The sequence below is a fragment of the Gymnogyps californianus genome, chromosome 1 (assembly GCF_018139145.2).
Source record: "Gymnogyps californianus isolate 813 chromosome 1, ASM1813914v2, whole genome shotgun sequence".
NCBI lineage: Eukaryota > Metazoa > Chordata > Aves > Accipitriformes > Cathartidae > Gymnogyps > Gymnogyps californianus.
In genome coordinates this window covers 217632048-217649273 of record NC_059471.1, presented here as the reverse complement: position 1 = coordinate 217649273, position 17226 = coordinate 217632048, and the positions used below count along the sequence as shown (strand labels likewise).

General features: G+C 47.2%; 1 protein-coding gene across 2 annotated transcripts in view; it reads right to left on the bottom strand.

Moving 5' to 3' along the window:
• The window catches only part of UBE2H (ubiquitin conjugating enzyme E2 H), a 54275-nt gene that overhangs the window by 36520 nt on the left and 529 nt on the right, over positions 1-17226 (bottom strand). The gene's annotated exons all lie outside the window — the stretch shown is intronic.

Genomic DNA, 17226 nt, shown 5'->3' with positions numbered 1-17226 from the left:
CTCACCAGGAAGTGCTGGTTTAGCGCAAAAACCCTGGCAACACACCAAGAACTGGTCCATGTGATAAGCATATGCGATGAGAGCAAGACGGTTAGTTGCTTGGGCTGCCTTTCTAACAAAAGGGTTTGGCAACACGACTGGAAAGATAGCTGTGGGGCACCTACTTAGATGTACTGCCTCCGCTTGCTTTAAAACCGGATCTGTGGAAGAGGTTTGCTTTGCTGACCTTCGCTATAAACCAAATGGAGCCGACAGCTGGAGCAGAGCATCTGAAACATCAGAGCAGAAGCAAAAGACAGAGCTGCTCCATAAGCACCTCTTACACGAAGGTTACTGAGCTATCTATAGCGTAGCGTTGTTTTGCAGAGCTCCTTCCAACCTCACACGAGCAGATGCGGGAGTACGTGGAAATACTTAAGGATGTATTTCTTGCTTACTGAGGTCACACCTGCACTGGGCTTTTTTAAAGGATTTTGTAAACCGTAGTCTTCAGAATTGAGGCAGCAACAACCATTTGCTAGAGCAAGCTGTGCTTAAACTGTAAATAAGACTCAGAGCTCAGAGTAAGCATTGAAGTGGACGGTGCCAGTGAAAATTAAGCAGTGCTGGTCCTCATGAAGCTTCTTCAACTTTAAGCATTCAACAACAATTAATGTCCTGACCTTACGTGCTTAATATCCAAAATCCTAGTTCTGACCTGTCACCCATCCAGGTGTTTTCTGTACCGACCAGAACGGCAATAAGGTCTCTCAAAGACATTTTGGAAATTATTTCTCCCTCTGAAGAACAGGGCACAACTGACATTTCTTAAAGAATACTTTGCTACTTGAGCCAGAAGCTCCAGCATTTCTGAGCCTTTCTGGAGGAGGGTTGTTATCTGCCAGTCCTCAAAGAAACGAGCTTTAAAACAAATCTCAGAAACCACTGGTATTTCTACAGCATGGGTGTAGGAAATAAAAGCAAACTGAATTTGGAAATTAAGCTAGAGATTAGCACAACTCCCTTGACCTCAAGTAACACAAGGGAAAAGTCATTGTGTGGCTTCAATCCAGATTTCCCACCACCTCCTAACAGCCCAATTTGAAGGAACACACAATGCTCTGCCAGATACAGGTGTTCGTTTCAGGGTGGATCATACTCCGAGATACCTGTGGATTTCTGTTCCTTTCAAACCACTTTATTAGAAATACATTTTTCCAAGAACAAGTTAAATTCTGCTCTTCTGCTGATTCTCAGGTTCAGCAGACAACGCACGGACTGGCTCGCTAGCAGGTGGAAAATCATCAGGATGAACATCGCCCTTGGGGCTGTCCACCACTTGCCTATGCAAAGGGGCTTACACCGATATGCCCATGAACAAAAAGCCTGTCGATACAGCACCCCACCCTGAAAGGGCACATCTGAAACCGGTGATGGGGAACCTAAGGGCAGTATGCCTTTTATAGATTGCTTGCAAAACCATGAGGATCAGATTTGTCCTCTTCTCTGTGCTACAGCAAGGAGTCCCGACAGAGCCTGCCAGAACTTCTGGAGGGGTCAGATTTGCTTCTCTCCTCCTCGGTTTTGTTAAAAGGCATCTCAGGAACGATGTTTTAAAGGAACAGCTCAGACAGGATTTTACACACAATGTTGTTGCGGTTTTTTAACCCAAACAAATGACCTGAAGGACAGAGCAAGAGACGACTTTACTCCATATCTGAATCATAGAACCGGTGAAGTTATGACAACCGCAACCAGTTTCCAACACAGACCATACACTGTTTTCTCTCAAATGAAAGCAGAAAAAAAAAAGTAATTTAGGAACAAGCACCTTTCAGACCTTGGTTACACACAGCAGCCGAAGCTTACAGACACTGTTTTCCTTCTTTCTAGGTCACCTGCAATATAAAGAGAAAACACCAAACAGTCCCACGTACCAGGAAACTGCAGTTCAGTTTTGCTAAAAGAAAAGGTGTAGGAGCTTCCTGCGTGCCACAGTTTTGTACACAAATGCCTACAAAATTCCAGTTTGCCATTGTCATCGCTATTAAATCAATTATCCCCTTTATTCTTACTAAGTAATGGGAGCAATGGGGCACCGTAGCCTATTCAGTGCTTCCTCAATAGATCCCACAAACAGATCCAACGTCCCAGGGCTGGCTGTAAACAGACAAGATGCACAAGGCAAGTGGTTTTGCCCCGGCTTTATTTTGTTCAGTCCATTTGCCCATCTGTATTTAAAGGTTGAGTTTATAAAGATGGGTCTATCGCTCAGTTTCTGCCTACACCAAGTCAGGTCAGCTTACGCTGTACCTATCAGTCTCAAGAAAATACCGATAGACACACGTTTCCAAGGTTAGGCAGAGAGTCAATACATGCCATTTCCCATCCATCAAGCCACTAACTCTAACCGCAAACATGGCACCATGGCTTTGTCGGTTAATCACCAAATCACCTGCAAAAAAGTTCGCTGCTTTATCAGCCTTGGAAATTTAAGTCAGGCTGGTGCTTCCATTAGTCTCAGCAATTCCTCTTGCATCCAGCTCCTACCATCGGCTTTTCCACCAAGAAGTTAAATACTCGCCTGCGAACAAGTATTTTTAAAAGTTTCAAGTGCTTCCGAGGAGTTTTTGGCCTTTCCCAAAGGATTAACTGCACAGGATTTTCCTGAAGTTTAAGGTATAAAGATACATTGTGTTCGAGAGGAAGACATGAAAGAGCCATACTTGGGAGATTAACAATGATCCCCACACGAGCTTCCTTGTGCAACGGAAAGGCAAGCTTTAGGGACGCAGCAGAAAGGTTGCCAAGGAAGGAGCCTAACAAAGCGTTTGGGGCTTTGTTTGTAGATGTGAATGCACCAGCAGGCCTGAGCTCGCCAGCCATCAACAAAACCATGGCGAGGCAGAGCCGGGGTGGCACTGGTGCCCAGAACAGAGGGTGCCCTCACCCTGGGATACCCGCCATGCTGCATTCAGTCATCTCAAATACTTTTTTTTTTTTTTTTTTTTTTACAGTTTCCAGGCTTTGAAGACTGGGCCTTCGCTCAGCAGCTGCACCAGAAGCAAAAGCAAGTCATCCAAGCTATTTCTCAAGCGCTGTGGCTTTCTCTAGCTACGCGAAGCCTCCGATCTCAGCATCTCACAGGAAGGCAGGGGTTCATTAAAGCCGATCCGGCACAAGCAACACCACCACAATCAGAGGAAGGGGAAAAGGTACTTTTTTTAAAAACATGACCAGCAGAACAGCAGAGGGTGTTGCTAAAACACAGGAACACACAGTCCTCATCGCTGTGGCCAGGCAGTTTCCTCTGAAAGCACCTCTGAGCCATACAGATGGAAGGGCTGGAGAGAGACTGGGAAGTGTCCCTGGAAGGGTTTGGAAGGTGCTCTCACAGCTGGCCATTTTAAAGCTCTTCGAAGCAAAGCTTCCCACCCAGCAGAAGCACCAAATCCACTTGGAAAGGGGGACCACGACAGAGGAGCAAGTTTGTACCTGCTGGAGTCAGGAGCTCCTCATCACCCAGCCCTTTTGCTTCTGATCCAAGAGCTTGGTCTAGCACATCTGCTCAGGCTTAATTATCCCCCTTCCCTCTCAACTCCCTAACGAGAGGCACATCAGTTATCTGCAGACAGAGCCCAGGGGAGTTTTACAAATTAGCCATCCCAATTTATGTCCACATATTTCTGATAGCTGCAGGAAGAACACTTGCCTCGAGCTTTCCTGCAGGAATAACAATACCTGAAGTTTGTTATGTGGATCAAAAAAAAAAAGCAGTCAATTTAAAACTGAACTTTGTCATCGAGTTTTGCATACACCACCATAATACAAGCCATACTATCAATATAAATGCTATTGTTAGACCACTGCTTTTCCCAGCTTTTAGACTGTGTTACTGAGCTTTGGCAAGTGAAGGCAGTGCTTTCTTATAATTAGTTAAATTCAGCTGAAACAGAAGATTCCTTGACATCATCTGTTTGGATCACCATTATAGAAGGGACAAAGGAACACCACTGCAACTGCACTAAAAACTAATTAACACAGTTTAGTCATTAGCAGGTGCAGCTGCCTGAAAAGTGGGATTTTGTCACCGAGTTTGAAGTATCTCCTCCTTCAGAGATGAGCTGAAAAAAACCCCAAAGCTTACACCACTACAGAACAAAAAGCCTAGCGCTGACCTCCGCCAGATGCTCTGAATTACAGGTGACCTCTGGCAGACCCAGTGAGAGTTTCAAAGACACACATTTATCGCAGCCTTCTTTAATAAATCAGAATTAAGCAGACTTGACACACTTTAAGCCATTTTTGATGACAATACTACTAATCCACCAAAAAACCCCAATTAACCAGTGTGCTACTGCAAATAAACAGAATCCCGAAACAACCGAGGAAGTTAAAATAAAGGACAGCTTGGAACTGCAGAACCAGCGCACTGCTCCCAGCAGCCTTGAATTTTTCCCTTGTACTGTCAGTGTGACTTATTTTTCCCCCCCTTTACTCATCTCTGCCATCTTGACAATTTTAATAGAGATGTGGGGCTCAAAAGAAAGGAGCTGAGAACATTCCCTACTTGAGATGTATTTTAAGGTTAATGAGAAAAGTGCTTCCCCCTTCACTCTGAGCGCAAGTTGTTCCTAACCCCAAACCTGTGCAGATCTCCAGCAGCAACCAGAGTTCAGCAATCCACAGCTTTTGGGCTACAGGGGCAGCCAACCGATACACGGGCAACCAAAAACTGGACAGGCTTCTCTTCTTGGCCACCTGGAGCCACTGTCAACCCTAGGTGGGACTCAAACCCATCATCTGCAGGGCGAGAAGCTCCATGTCCTATTACCAGTTCAGCAAACTGCCTGTGCTCTTCCCTACAACTCACTCTGCTCTTCATATGGTGTTATTCAGGAACTTTGCAAACAAACCTCAGCGGTGTCCCTGCTCTGTGTGATTAAAGAGAAAAAGCAGACAGGGATTTCATCCCTTGTCTTCAGCAGATGTATGACTGGTTGTAGGGCACAGCCCAGGCAGACAGCCCAGAAATAGGGACCGGGCAGGAAGCTGGATACAAAGCCTCACACTTCTGGCTCATATGCTAAATTTAGTCCAGTCTGGTAATGACCTAAAAACAGTTGATGTGGGTTTCTGTGACGCATGTGGCATCCTGGTCAGCTTCATTCAGTTCCTAAGAGAAGAACGCGCATGCTGCAAAGTCCTGATGCCTTTTGGGTGACTTCGGGAGAACCGAATGGTGAAAAGTAGTTACCGATTCACGCCTATATACAACGGCTTCGACTGAGCCTAGCGGTTTCAGCTTCTGATCCATCCTATATCTTGCAAGAATTAGGGGAACATTATCCCCCTGGGTGTTTTACATGCTCTTGACCACAACTTTTGTGTATTAAGGGAAACTAGCAAGAGAAAACTAACACCAGTGACAAGGCACACTTATTCGCAGAAGCACATAACCTGCCAGCTCAGGACCCTCTTTCCTTTAAGGGGCTTTTCTGCTGTTTGAAGCATCTCGTAAAGGAGGGTAAAAGCCTTCAGCGTCATAGCACCATACACCTGCCTGTGCAGCCTTTCCCTGGGTGCTCAGCAACAGATCTCCAGCTGCTACTTGAAACAGAACCTACAGAAAATTATGAAGTTCACCTATCTTAAGACTCGCTTCTTGTGCCTTCCAAGTCTGCAGAAAACTGGCGAGAGAGAGAGTTGCACACAGAATATCCCGAAGTGTCCTAATTATGCTGAACTTCAGGTAGCAGCGAAGAAACCTGTGACTTTGGAAGCCACTGAGAGGCACAGAGGAGAATTTAAGGACCCGCTTGCTATTGAGCTGTACATACTCCGAGACTCTTTTAAAAAAACCACACTAACGCAACTCCTGACCCTGAAGAATCCTGTTGAACCCCAGCCACACCGAGCAGGAAGCCCTTGCAAACAGACAAACTGAAGTCCAAAAAAAGGAAACTACATCAAATGCAATATTCATCAGCAGACTAAAACTTTTGGCTCTAACAAGACAGAGATGCTGGTTCAGACTCAAACCAGGCGGTTATAACATAAGCTGTTCTCATACACAATCCCCACTTGCACAACCAACTCCAGAGAAAAACTAATGGAGGAAAACAGTTTGTAAGGCCCCAAAGCCACGTGCACAACGTTGAGAAGAGGCACCACCAGCACCTGGGCTCTCTCGAGGCACCTTTGCACAACAGCCTCAAATCACCTTCGCTAGAATCCCCACGCAGACAATAACCCCACCAAAAACATTTCTTGCTATGACTAAACAGGTGTAACAGGCAAATCTTCTTTGCTTAACTCTGGATCTTTTTCTGATGCATCACGCTGAAGTGACGAAAGATTTTTTTCTTTTTGCAGAGAACTGACATTTAAAAAGCTCCAGTAGGTTAGCGTGAAGGGACAAATTTTCAGCAAGTAGAAGTCACTGTAAAGGTGAGGCAAGGGACCGCACCTGAGGACCTGCACAAATCGACATGTGTCTGCAGGACGCAATGCGAAGCAGCTCAGGGAGAGGAGCTCCCACGTTGGCATTTGATCGCTCCGAATCCTAACGCAAGAATCTAATCCTCTAGCTTCAACGTACACCGAGAATCAAACACACCCCTCTCCTAAACAATCTATACTCTAAATCTGTAAAATTGAATTCAGCAACAGAGGATGGGCAGATGGTTTAATTGCCCAGTGGTCAATAAGCTTTGCAGGACTGAACATCAAGTTCATTTCAGCGGGTCAGCAAATTTTCTTATTTCTTTCAGAGCATATGCACATTTGTGGCATGCTTTTAAGCGCAAAATAGTGCCTTCTCATGGATGCAAGGGCTTAACGTTAAGAGTACATTATTGCTAATCATTTCAATTTTACAGTATTTTTTGTTTCATTTGGCAAGATGCAAGTCTCAATATTATGCTGGGGAAATTGAAGCACTGACCAATAACTAAAACGGGGTTCGCAGTTTAAATAACTTGCTGAAACCGCAGGGGCAGATTTCTTCAGCCTTGCACTTAACCACAACTAGTGTTTTGAGATCCCCCCCGCCCCAGTCGCTAGTGCTGTGGCTCTTCTCCACGTGCAAAATGCACTGCTTTCGCCTTCTGCAAAGTTAGCAGAGCACGGCTATTTACTGGCAAAATCACCTCCTTCTTGATCCAAACAAGGCAAGTATTTAAACTTACCTTTTCATGGCAACCTTCTGGTCACACTGCCAACGTCAAACAAAAGAAAACATGGCAGAAACCCTAAAGTAATTAAAAAAAAAAAAAAAAGGATCACGACTAACTTATAACTTTCTCAGCAGTTGCAAGCACGCCAGAATCTGTTTAAATCCAAGACCTTGGAGCTTTACACAAAACACAGGAGTTCATCATGGTGTCCACAATTTTTAAAAAAGCGTGAAGCAGCACTAGCCGTAAGCTCACTTGCAGGGTGCAGTCACTCCTATCGGCCACGAGAAGGGTGAGTTAACACCTCCTCACATACCTTCCCTTTCAAGGAACGCAGACTCCGGTGCTGAGTTACAAGGATCTGATTTCTGACATCTCAACTTTTCAACGGAGCGTTGTCCCTCTCGGACTCTCAAAGCCACATTCTCCTCTTGGGATCTAAGCTTACCCCAATAACTGCGCACAGATTCCTCCCCTAGGCCAGCAGTATTAAGTTACCTACGATGCCAGGCTTGTTAAACAAAACACTGATCGTGTAGCTTCCTTATTTTCACTGCTTCCCTCATTTCACAACTGACACAGTGGCAGGTTGAAAGCCTTTACAAAAAAAAGAAAAAAAAAAAGTAGGAGGTGGCTTCGGCAGCACCGAGGAGTAAGTCAGTGTAACCATGCTGAGTCACATCACAGTTAGATTTGACATTTCCAGGGTAAGTGCTTCACTCCTAGAAGGGTTGTTTCTTTATTTCAGCCTTGTTTACTTTACAATCCTGTCATACAAATTAGAGGATTACAAAGCAAGGCCATCACCAAAACTTCTGCGGAAATCAGTCCACAACATGTTGTTCTTGTCCAAGCGAACTGCAACTGCCACCACCACCGCCAAGCACGAAGCAGATACCTTCAAGAAGTACGGCAACGCACCACTATGGAGGACTGCTCCCAAGTACCATCGACACGGACACATCTCTCACGCAGAACATGAGCTCAGCATGAAAACAGCCCAGTTATTGCGAGGTTTAAAACTTGCCTTGCTGCTACGTGAAACCAGCACTCCGCACACATTCATATTCAGCTGTGTTGGCTTTGAAGATTTGAGGGGGAAGGTCAGTGAGTCTGAATTAATGGTATTAGACAGGAGAAAAACATAACCAGTTTCATTTGCCTTCAGCAGAAAGGAGAGTGTAATAGAGCATTAGCTTCCACCAGCGTCCCCTGATGAAGCAGCTTTCATTGAATGTATCATCAGGGAGAAACCTCTCCCCACCCCTAAAAAGAAAGAAAAAGAAAAAAAGGGGCAGGGGGGAGCAGAAGGACTTCCCCCAAACAAAACAGTTTGGGAACAGCCAGGACACGAAGGCAAGTTTTGGACTTCATCTATCACCAACTCCCTGCCATGTTCTGTTCCTCCAGGTTTCAAAAGCACCAGGTTCCTCTCAGTGCAGATCTCCCGCGGCTGATGCTGTGTTTTAAAAAGCCGACAGTTTCCCTCCCCAAATGCATTTAAAAGCCAAACCTGGTTCTTTTCAAAACAAAAAAAGATCTGGCTTCAAACCATTCACACTTGAGTGAGCAAGACTTAAAGGAGCCCCTAAAACCAAGATGAGTCTTAACTCTTCAACCATGTCCACACTGCTGATTGAATAGCTTCGTAGCACAGTTTTAGAAGACCATTTCGATCTAGAAACACCTCTAAGAGCAAAATGATTTTCAGCTTCTGGTCAGACCTCAGCAGACAACCTGGGTTTATGTTCTCATCCAGCTTTTCTGCTGCAAAAGAATGGGTGTCTCATCGGACATTCGCCCCTGCCCCAACACGTCGCTTCGCAGCTCCAGAGCACGCCTGGTCCTGCCACCGTCAAGACAAAAGAAAGCAACACAGCCCACCAAGAAATGCCAAAGTGCTTAAGTTAATAATTGATCAATCTTTTCAACTTTGCATCTATTAATCTACCACGCCAGAGGTTAATCAGGGACGCGCAGGCCTGCTTTAGTGCCGCACGCTGATTTTTACCTTTTTCAGGGGGTATGCTTGATAACTGCCTAAGTACCTGATCCTGTCCTAAACCCTGTTTGGTTTTAGTCAAAATCTCAGACTTTACGGCCTGCTAGAGTCTCTCTCTCCAGGGCAAACATGCTTAAGCTTACCTTTCAATGTCATACCTTGCTCAGGGGCCGGGAGCAGGCAGACTGGACACTATTCATCCTCTCTCAATACCATTCATTCATTATGTATACCACTACCTCATCCCCTCTTGTTCACCTCCGTTCAAATATAGTCTGTCCCAATACAGTCATTATAAAAAGTCCACAGACGACTGACTAGAAACAATCAGCTGTTACACGGAGAGTACCCAGGCAGTCGGGAAGGCAGCAATGATTTGCACATCTATAATTTACATGCTTAGTCCCCCACCACTGCTCTCACAGGAGAGAGAGCTCAAGGCCAGGTGAAAAGCCCACTGGAATTTGGAAATAATGCAAAATTTATCTAACAATCAACTGTCAACTTTTAATCTCAACCTTTCACAGGGGATGACAAATGCCTCCAGGGTTAAGCTCCCCTAAAGGGCAGCAACTGTCATAAATGCAGACTTTTCCTAATGAAAACATTAACACAAATTTAAAACATTCATTTTTAAGGGAGCATCACAAAAAAAAATTAAAGCCAGCTACAGCCAGATAGCGCAAAACATTTCAGAATAATCCACCCAGACACTCTATTTGTACAATCTCAAAGAAAATATTTTACGCTTCTAGCATTTAGTCCAAGGAAAGCATGCAGCAGCGAAATGCAATCATTTCTGGAAAGCAGCATTTGACCCTCTGAAAACGATCGAAAATGGCTATCCTGAGTCACTAATATCTGGAAGTCTACACCATCTCCTCTGCTTTCCTGTATGTGGATCATGCAGAATATACAGGCGTGCTTTGTAATTTACAGTTTAAAAGGGATTAGAGTCGACAGACCACCACCTCAATTTAAAAACGATACACGCAGATCCACCCCTCTACCTGATTTGAAACACCTAATGTCAAGAAAATGGACTGTGAGTGATTTGGCTTCTCTTGGAAGGCTGAATCAATTTGCTCCAGGGAATGAGTCAAATGATTTAAGACTAGAGGACAGCTCTTGGAAGCTGCAACAGTTACCAAACAAACAAAAAAGGTATCTTAGTCCTGAATCCAGTACTAGCCCCAGTTTGCAGAGAATCTTTAATGGCTACACAAGCCCAAGAGGCAGTGAAATCATCTTTTTCCAAGAGACTAAATCCACCCTTAATCTCAGACAGATCATTATCAGAGAGGCTGAGGAACTGGAAGAAGATGGAGACCGAAGATGAGGAGATAGCACTTAGAGGTGAGTGGTCATAAGGCTGAAGGGACTGAGCAGGGACAGGAGAGGGAAGAGCCTGGCAAAGACTAAGCAGAGATTGCCTTAGTGATGAGTGAGTGCTTGTACTTCTCTGCAACGGCTGACCAGTATGCAAAGTGTATCAGCGTCAAGGAACAAACAATTCTGAACATCCCAAGAAGGTGGAAAAAAGGAATAAAAAATTAGGGGGGGGACGGAACATGAGAACCATATGGTTCTGCCAGCAATAAAACTAACTCGGACCATTTCCCTGGGATGTGGTAGAAGATCCATCACACTGGGAGTTTTCTAACGGCAAGGGCAGTTTGTCCGCAAGCTCCCTGCTAGAATCGACAGGCACCGGCACACAGGCTGCATGACCTAGTAGAAACTAGAGATGGCAAGGTCGTATGATTCTTCAGTCACGCGAGCTCTATTTTGGTGAAGAAAAACAAAGAGCAACGCTCTATGTTCATTATTCCAGAAATACATGGACAAAATCCGCCGGGAAAATGGAGGGAGTGAAAGGAGGGAAGCTGAATGCACACAGTAAGACACACACAATGAAACGCTGAACTCCTATACGCACACTCACGTATATAATTCACATTCGATATTAAAAAAAAATGTTATTCAGCAATCTCTCATCTTTGCTGCCAGAATAATGACCAGAACCACAGGAAAGCAAAGCGGAAAATTCAGACACCTCTCCCTCAGCATCACATCACCTCTAATTTAAGCAAACAGTAGCATGGATAGCTATTTGGCTGGGAACCCACTCCATATGGGAGCCTGTCGCTTTAACTGTGGGCACTCTCCTGCCTTAACAACAACCTGTTATGTGTTTATCCTGGTTATGACTCCGATTAAATCACGGTTTAAGAAGGGCACCAAGTACCAACAGGTGCCGAGAACATTAAGTTGTACTGCAACCAGCAACCACGCTAAGCTGGGGTGGTTTCAGATGCACCCTTCCCTTCCTAACAGCCCAATTCCTGCTGCTTTACCTTGCTTGAAGGAGGGGGGGGAAAAAAAAAATCAAAAACAATCAGGGAGAAAAGTCTATCAGGGCTCTTCATTTAAGCACTCTTTTGCTTGCAACAGGATACAGGGCAGGGAAGGGCAGAGGGCTCCAAGAACGGGATCCCGCCCAAGAAGTGAAAGCCTGTGCAGCGAGCTGTGCCTTCGGGAGGAGGGCAGGATTGCCAACCGCCACCTTGCCCTCAGGCAGCCCCCGCTGTCCTCGGGCATCTCCCCCTCGCGCTGCCGGCATTCCCACGGAGGCAGCAAACCCAGAACCTCCAAGGAGCGAGGTGCCACCACCTTCTCCCAGAGCGATCCAGCGGCGAGGTGCGAGCTCCGCGCCCGCCCAGCCCTCCGAAGGAGGCACTCGGCACCGTGCAGGATTTACTCCCTCGGCTTCCAGATTCACAGTCTGCTCAACCTGCTCCACGTGCAACAGGTAGGCACAAGGTTAAGACAGCAATTAAGCAGGTATTTGAAGGAGCGATTAATCGATGTTCTAAAAACAAAGTAAGAAAACACTGGGAAAGAGCACGCCTCTGCTTTCCACGAGCTCAAGAGAGGAAGGCGGCAGTGTAACATGGGGCAGCTCCTCCTGCTTGCCACCAACAAAGCAAGCGTCCAGCAACCTCAAGGCTTTGCTTACAAGCTTTTCATAAGATTGCTTTTTATGTTTTTAAAAAAAAAGAACGTAATTTTAATGCCAGTGCAAAGCGATAACCAGAACAAGGACAAAACGCAAGCTGTACTTACATGAAGATTAAATGTAATATTTCCCTGGCAAATGAAACAATGCAGAGCCTCATCAGGGGGCATCTTCTGCTTAATCCTACATATTAAGACTTTAAAGGGTTTGCAAGATTCGCAGCCATGCTTGAAGCTAACGTTATTGGCTGCTGCTGCTAAGAAATGTTGAACACGTGGGAGTGCACTCAGCAAGACGTGTTTCCAAAAGCTTGCCGGGATTGTAAGATAGTCGTGATGACACTTAAAAACAAATCACCTACTACAAATCCAAGCCTGCCTAGATCACAGCATAGCTTCACCAGAAAAGACAGAAGAAATATCAAGCACGCCCTTCTAGACACAGCAGCAGAAAGGAGAGCAGGGACACCATTTTACACGGCAAGACACTTGTTTTACTGAAATCCTGCGTGCGCTTTTTTTTTTTAAACGGTTACTACAAAGAAACAGCCTCCACGATTTGTTTAATCAGCATTTACTAATCTAATACCAGTTTAGTCTTAAGAACTGGGTACCATAAGCATAATCCTAAAGACGACTGCCATACTATTCACAATACCAAAATCACCGCTCCAAGCCTGGGGAATGAGATGGAGAAACAGTTAAAATTACCCAAACGCAGAGCGATACAAAGGTTTCATTTTTCTTATTTTAAATAGGGCCGGGATGTCAAGCTAGAACAGGCACTATGCTCCCAGCCGTCTTAACCGAATTCATATTCTACAGTTTCATCTCAATGACCATCGCAATTATATGATTAAGCAGGTGCACTGCGCTTTCAGGTCTGTTCAACAAGCCCGAGCTTCAATAGCTTCCACGATCAAACTGACAAGGCAACAATGGAAGAGTGAACTTACAGTTCCAGCCAAGAGCCCGTCCTTCTTTTGGGGGAAAAAAAAAATCCATCCGCCAGCAAAAACGCCGCATTCAGCTCTAAAAGCAGCAAGATGATACCCTTGAAAGTTGTCATTTAGGCAACAAAGATGATTTATTTTTTTCCTCTAGTTGGTCTGGTTTTGGATCCGCGGATTTAAAGTTCTTGTAACGGCAGGTAGCACTATACGTTCTGAGCCGTGTTTAACTGGATTTTATTTATAAGCCGCAACCTGTGCCAGCATTTCTGACTGCTTTGGGGGAAGCGGGGGGCTCTCCCAGTTCTGAAATGGGGCCGTTGCCATATCTTTGCGCGTTTTGAAGTACCACCACGCGATTACCCTCATCCCTGGAGGCCTCATTAAAACGGAGCCCCAGAAGTAGAGCAGAAAGAAGTGTAGAGTGACATTTTAAAATTTACATTCTGACTCGTAAAAGTTTCCAGAAATGTCTATCCTTTAAAAAAAACCCAACAACAAAACACCACCAAACCCTACCAAAACAAGACATTCCAGCGCACATGCTCTTCCCCTGGGGACAGGCCAAAGAGAACAAAGCCACGTGACCGTCCTATTGCTCAACGCGACTCTTGGAAGGTGTTCAAGTAGGATGATAAGTGCGGTGTAAGCCTATAATGAACATAAAAAGGAATTTATCCCAAATGTAAACTGTGTCCTACCCTTTGCCTCAGCTGATCTCAGCGGAGCAAACACGGGGAGTTTTGCGATTACAAAATACTCCACAGGTAAACTAAGGAGCTTTGTACCTTTATTCTCCTTGACTCAGGCCGAGCCTAAAATTAAAAGGGAGCGCAACGCTCCGTGTATTACGCTCCCCGGTAGCTCCGGCGCGCATTACAAACCTTCAGCTCTGTAAACTGGTCAGAACAGGGAGATTCAAATGAAGCTGGTCACTATTTATAATTCCCTTCATGCACAGAACAGGGTGACACTTCCCTTTTCTAGCACCGATGCTTAAAAATAGAGCTTGGGGACTACAACCCAGCCAGGAGCATCTATCCACAAAAGGAGGAAAATAAATCAGCGCAAAATAAACTCCCGTCCAAGGGGAGGCTGCAAATAGCTCGCCCTGGAGCGTCTGTATCACTCCCCGGAGCAGAACAATAAACCCCGGCTTGGAACCGCTGCAGCCGGTGGCAAGCCGCCCCGCGGTCCAGGGGTGGGGGTGGGGGTTGCGGGGTGCCGGGGTGCGTCCCCCCCATGGGTGTAAACACACAGGTTGGGGCACCCCATCAGCTGCGGGCTCGCTCCGCCCCGGCCCCGGTTTCCGGGTAGTAACAGAGCAGCCAATCCGCGGAGTTGCGAGCTCTGCCCGAGGCCTCTTGCCTGCAAACACCGTTCCAAGGCCGGCAGCTCGCCCCGAAGCTGGGGGGAAACTGGGGATGGGATCCCCCTCCTCTGGCACCCCGCAGTCCCCGGGGTGGGGACATCTGGGCTGGGGGCTACCTGGAGAGGCCTTGGCCTCGAGCGCTTCCCGGCAGGCCCGTGGGATAGCCGTGGGCTTCCAGGCCACTGGCGAGCGGGTCCCCGAGGTGTTTTGGGGGGCGCAGAGCCTTCCTGCAAAGCCGTGCTTGCAGGCGGGGTGCAGGCGGTGCCCCCCGCTCTGTGGGTAGACAGGTCATCCAGGAAACTTCAGCGAGCATGGTGGGGGGCAGCAGCCCCCCAAGAGGGGAGGAAGGCAGCGTGGCTCCCCGCTGCAGGCCCTTCCTCAGCGTTTGCACAACGTTGCGAGCACGATCAGGAGAGAAACAATGAGTGACTCAGAGTTTCAGCACATAATCGTCCAGGCGATTATTAAACATCAGTTCAACACATTAACACGCACACACAGAGCTCTGCCCTCCCTCCAGCCCCAGAGAGCCGAGCAACCTCTCCCCTTCCCTGCTCACAAAGAGGCATCCACAAAAGGACACGGACGTGTTAGGATTGAAAATAGGAATAATAAAAAGACCCCACTCGGCTCCTAAACCTGTCAGAGCAGGAGAAGGCAGCAGTGTTATTCACTCTGGCCATCACCCCCTCCCTACTCAAAAAGGTAGCCCTTGGCAGGCCATAAATCCATGCCATTATTCTCCATCGGAGACACGAAAAGGGGCTGAAAAGGGAAACTGTAATGAAAATGGCAGCAAAAAGGAGGGGGGGAAGAAAACACAACACAACAACAAAACCCTCGAGCCCTGGGGAGGAGCAGCCTTCAAGTGCATTCCTTCAGATGAGCCCTCTCTCCTTTGGTCACCACCAAGACCCTCCTCGCTCCCACATCTCAAACCAGATCCTTATTTCCAATCAGCTTCCAGAGAGGAAGATTCCCCAGGGAAGCTTCTCGGGAGCCTGGGCCTAGCCAGCTGTGCTCACCCCGGGCAGGCGAGGCAAGTCAGGCAGACAAACAAAAAAGGCTGGGGAGGGAGGAGTGGTGAGGAGAGTCATCTGACACATCCAACTTCCTAAGTTTGTTGTCCGCAGGAGACCGACCGCTCTAACCCTCACCCCTCTAAACACCGGGAAGGCTGCGCCGACAATAACAAGAGCTTCGCTTTTGGAAAAGCCTTGGGTTTCTTTTGTCAGGGGGGAGAAAGAGAGCAGAGCGGAAACTACCCAGCGTCAGGAGGAATGCCAGATATTCGGGGCTTTCTACCTACCACCGCACGGCCCGGCCGCCGCTAGAAATACAGAGCGAGGGAAGCCACTTCAGAAAAATCTGCTCTTTGTCTCCTAAAATGCTGCGATTGCTGGAGATGCTGGCTACGAACGGAACAAAAAAAAAAAGGGGGGGGGGGAAGGAGAGAGGGGGAGGGGAAAGGAGAGCAGCAGCGGATCAGGTTGGGCCTCGGCCCCTCTCTGGCCCAGACCTCTTTCCAGACTATCCCTAAGAAGGATTTTATTTTTCCCCTCCACACTAAACAGCTGGAATTCCCGACCCTCCTCCCGGTGCGATTAAGCATCGATCGCAATTGGCGTTCGGCAGAGTATGACATGTGTGTAACTTTAAACCCCCGGATAAAAATAGCTCCGATTCAAGCATGATCGGTAGTCATTTCCTATTTGCTTAAAAACAAGGCAAAAAATATACGAAGAGCAGCTTTGTAGAGAGAAACGCGCAGGCTGAACGTCAAACAGAAGTTTCCTTCGATAAGCCACCCTCACGCCACAAACAGGAGCGGTGCCACTCCTCCCTCCCCCCTCCAAAAAAAAAACCAACCCCAACACAAAATCCAAGTAAGTTTGTTTATCTCTCTCTGGAAACTAAATCAGACCCGTTTCTCGACCCCTCGACACCGCCAAGTTAGAGCCACCAGACCTGAGTCCTGCTGAGGGAGGTCAGGCACGTTCAGTCAACAGAGCTGAAAAACATTTCAGCCACTCTTGTCATTTCTACCCCCTCTCAGCACACACCGTCACCTTGTAAACAAAAACTATTAATAAAACAATCCTAGAACCAAATTCCCAATGATATTTTTCAATGCCACCCACACTCCAGACAGAGAGAAAAGGGATTCACCACCCGGTAAAGGGCCAAGAATAAAAATAAAGAGGAAAAATATAAACAGATCTATGGCGGAAAGGGGGGAAAAAATAAAAATAATAAAGCCTAACCCAACCTGGAGCGTTACATAAACGGGACCTCCTGAGAGGTGGGCTGCGGGCCCCGGCCTCGGAGCCCTTCGCCCACCCCCCCCCGTCACCCAGCCATGGGTCTGCTGCGAGCCAGTCCCCGTGGGGGGCCCCCCCGCTCCCCCCAAAAAATTAAATCCCTAAGCCGGCACCAGAAGCTTCGTGAACCGCAGGCTGAAATCAGGGAGTAAATAATAATAAACACCACAAAAGCCTTTCTTTGGGCTGCGGCTGCTGGAGCTGCTCTCCCCTTCCTCGTCCTCCTCCGGCGGCTGGGCCACAGGCCAGGGCAGAAAGGGGGGGTACAGGGCACCCAGGCTGGGGGGCCCTTCACCGGGGGGGGGGGGGGGGGGGGAGGGGGCACCTGCAGGGACACCCTCAGGGCACCCCGGCTGGTGGCTGTCAAGCCACAGATGGGGATAAGCCCCCCCCCAAATATGGGAAG